This window comes from Dasypus novemcinctus, chromosome 16, assembly GCF_030445035.2.
Source record: "Dasypus novemcinctus isolate mDasNov1 chromosome 16, mDasNov1.1.hap2, whole genome shotgun sequence".
Lineage (NCBI taxonomy): Eukaryota > Metazoa > Chordata > Mammalia > Cingulata > Dasypodidae > Dasypus > Dasypus novemcinctus.
The window spans coordinates 18827545-18831171 of NC_080688.1; the positions used below are offsets into that span (position 1 = coordinate 18827545).

General features: G+C 42.9%; 1 pseudogene; it reads right to left on the minus strand.

Annotated features, from left to right (window-relative positions):
• Window positions 1-2016: 2016 nt before the first annotated feature.
• LOC111766937 (U1 spliceosomal RNA) lies at window positions 2017-2192 on the minus strand (annotated as a pseudogene).
• Between the last annotated feature and the right edge of the window lie 1435 nt (window positions 2193-3627).

Below are 3627 nucleotides of genomic sequence, written 5' to 3' on the forward strand. Positions count from 1 at the left end.
CCGTGTGGCTGTCCTCCCGTCTGTCCGTCTTCCTGCTTTAGGCTCTGGCCCCGGGCACAGCCAGCAGGTCAGACCCTGTGGTCCACTCTTGGAAAGCCAACCGCCTCGGCCGACCTCCCTGCCCACCAAGGAGAGGCCACAGGAAACAAGCGTCTGTAGGGGAAATTCATGCAAAGAAAGCCCGTGGCTTCAGTTTGTGTTAAGCTCCTGAGATTGCCCTGGGGCCCGGCTGGATTTCAACAATAAACCGGTGGTTTTTCCGTCCAGAAACTCCAGCAGCCCAAGCCCAAGCCTACGCAGGGAGGGCAGTTCCTGGGGGGCCCGTGTCCACGCAGGCGAGCGGGGGAGGGCAAGGTGTGCTGCTTTCACGGCATGCTGGGAGGGAAGAAGCATTGAGAACAAAAGACAGGCGGCGGACTTGGCCCAGTGGTGAGGGCGTCCGTCTACCACATGGGAGGTCCGCGGTTCAAACCCCAGGCCTCCTTGACCCGTGTGGAGCTGGCCCATGCGCAGTGCTGATGCGCGCAAGGAGTGCCGTGCCACGCAGGGGTGTCCCCCGTGTAGGGGAGCTCCACGCGCAAGGAGTGTGCCTGTAAGGAGAGCTGCCCAGCGCGAAAGGAAGTGCAGCCTGCCCAGGAATGGCGCCGCACACACGGAGAGCTGATACAACAAGATGACGCAACAAAAAGAAACACAGATTCCTGTGCTGCTGACAACAACACAAGCGGAAAAAGAAGAAGATGCAGCAAATAGACACAGAGAACAGACAACTGAGGTGGGGGGGGAGGGAGAGAGAAATAAATAAATAAATAAATCTTAAAAAAAAAAGAACAAAAAACAGCAACAAAAACTTTTCCTTGTAGATATTTTAAAACATATATGAAGTGGAGAACAGAATGATGAAACCTCATGTATCCATCACCCAGCTTCCAATAGAGCATTTTGTTAAAACGTTGCTAGTACCTGTTTCCTAATTTTTTCAAAAAAGTGTATTTATTAATGATGCATGGGGAAAATGCAATTGATGTAACTTATGGACTCTAGTTAAAGCAATACTGTAATATTCTTGCATTAATGTCAAAGAAAGAACTATATCAACGCTAAGGGTCAATAACAGGGGAGGTAAGGGGCTTTTACTTTTGGACTAAAGCAAACAGTCAAAGATTTACTGGGGCAATGATGATACAACTCTGTGATGAAAGTGAGAGCCCCTGAGTGTACGCTTTGGATAGACTGCACAAGGCATGGGACTTACAACACTGAGCCATGTAACAGAAGATGGAGTGTGGTTAACAGTACAATACGAGAGGGTTCTCCTATGAGTTATAACATGTACAAGACTAACACATAGTGTTAATAATAGGGGGTGTATGGAAAAATACACCGAGTGTACGCTTTAGACCACAATTAGTGGTAATAGTCTGACCATGCTCTTTCATACTCTGTAACAAGTGTTCCACAACACTGTATGGTGTTGGTGGGGGGTGACGTATGGGAATTCTGTACATTATGCATGATTGTTTTGTAAGCTCACAACTCCTCTAATTTAAAAAAACATGTTTATGTGAGATTTATAGTTACTGTTTTAATTTTTCCTTTTTAGGAAGAAATGAGAAAAATATATGGGTCAGATACCTTGAAGATAGTACCCTGAACATCATTACACCTTTCTTCTTAGCATGAAGAGTAAAGGATTTCATTGAACAAGCATTTATTGGATGCTTCCCGTATGTCAAGCTCTGTGTTCTTGAGACACTGAGAACAATACCTCCTGACTCTCTGCATCCGAGAAAAGCCTAGACCAGGAAGCCTGAGCCTCAGGTTTTTGTGTTGGCTCTGTTACTGTACCCTAGTGGGACTTTGGGCAAGCACCTTAAATTCTAGGTTCCTCATCTATAAAATAATAATAATAATAATTTTTAAATGTTGATCTTAACTCTATTATGATGAAAATCAAATACAATTATCTTCAAAATATGGAAGTATTTTGTAACGTTAGCAATATTCAATAACCTACAGGAGTCTCCCCTGCCTCCCCCCCAGGAGAAAGCACCATCTATCATAAATTTTGCAGCTCAGTTTCCCACATTTGGGGAAATCGTAGGGGTCAGCACATCTGGAGTGCAATGAATCAGCCTTGTCCTGGGAGAGCCACCTTTGTGACCATGGTATCTCCTCTGCTGGGTAAGTATTTGAACAAGCCTGGGGACTCTCTTTGGGCCCTTAAAATTGCCATCCTCCTGGTGGAGAGGTTGGAACATTAAACCACATTTCACAGACTTCCCTGCAGTGAGGGCTCTGGGTGCAAATGGCCATTTCCCCATTGCATGCTCTTGGGCATGGGCTGGAAGTGATACTCTGAGAAGACCTTAGTTCAGAGGCAGCTTCAGCGTGGGCAGCAGCTCCACGGAGTTGGTGAGAAGTTTGTTGAGAAGCATTTGCAGAGCCGTAGCCGTGGTCTCCTAACTTCTGGATCATCGTCCATTGATGTCCTGTGGCTCCCTCTCCTTCAGTCCTCCCAGTGATTTTAAAAAATATTTTATTTTGAAATAATTTCAAACTTACAGGACATATACAAAATTGATACAAACCCCATACAGAGAACTCCAACATATCCCCATTCCCCTCAAATATCCAGATCCACCAATTTTAATCTTTTGCCATTTTGCCATATCCTTCTATCCATCTGTCTATCCATCTGTCTGCCTATTTGTCAATCCATTTTCTGAACACTTGAGTATAATTTGTACACATTATGCCACCTGAACACTTAATAATGCCATGTACATTTCCTAAGAACCAGGGCATTCACTTATTTTTGAATGCCTTAACATCAGTAATCAAGTTCAAGAAATTTAACATTGATATAAAGGTTACAGACTGTATTTCAAATTTTTCTTATGTCCCAATATATCCCTTTGAGCCTTTTCGTCTCCCTTGCTAGATCCTATCCAGGATCACGTGTTGCATTTAATTGTCATTGTCTCTTTAGTTGCCTTTTTTTCCTGTTAATTGTGGGAACATACATACATATAAACTTTCCCATCTCAACCATTCCCAACCATACCATTCGATGGGATTAATCATTTCACAGTATTATGGTATCCTCATCACCTCCTCTTACTAAAACTTTCCCATCTCCCTAAACAGAAACCCTGCATCCATTATGCATTAACTCCCGATTTTCCCTCCCCCCTGCCACACACACACTGACAACCTATACTCTAATTTCTGTCTCTCCGAGCTTCCATGTTCTCCAATATTTTCTTTGTAGTTTACCAAGGGGCTTAAACTTAATATCCTAAATCTAGAATACTCTCATTTGCTTTGACATCAACCTAACTGCAATAATATACACAAACTCTGTTCCTGAACCCCTCCACCTTTATGTGGCTCTTATCACTAATTACATATTTATACATTATGAATCCAAAACCAGATGCTCATCATTACATTTTATGCATTTACCTGTTAGATCCTCTAGGAAGTAAAAAGTGGAGTTACAAACCAAAAAGACAATACTAGAGGCATTTATATTTACCCTTGTCATTACCTTCACCAGATATATTTATTTTGATATTTTTTGGTTTTGATCTTGTACCCTGTCACTTTGCTGTATTTTTAAAT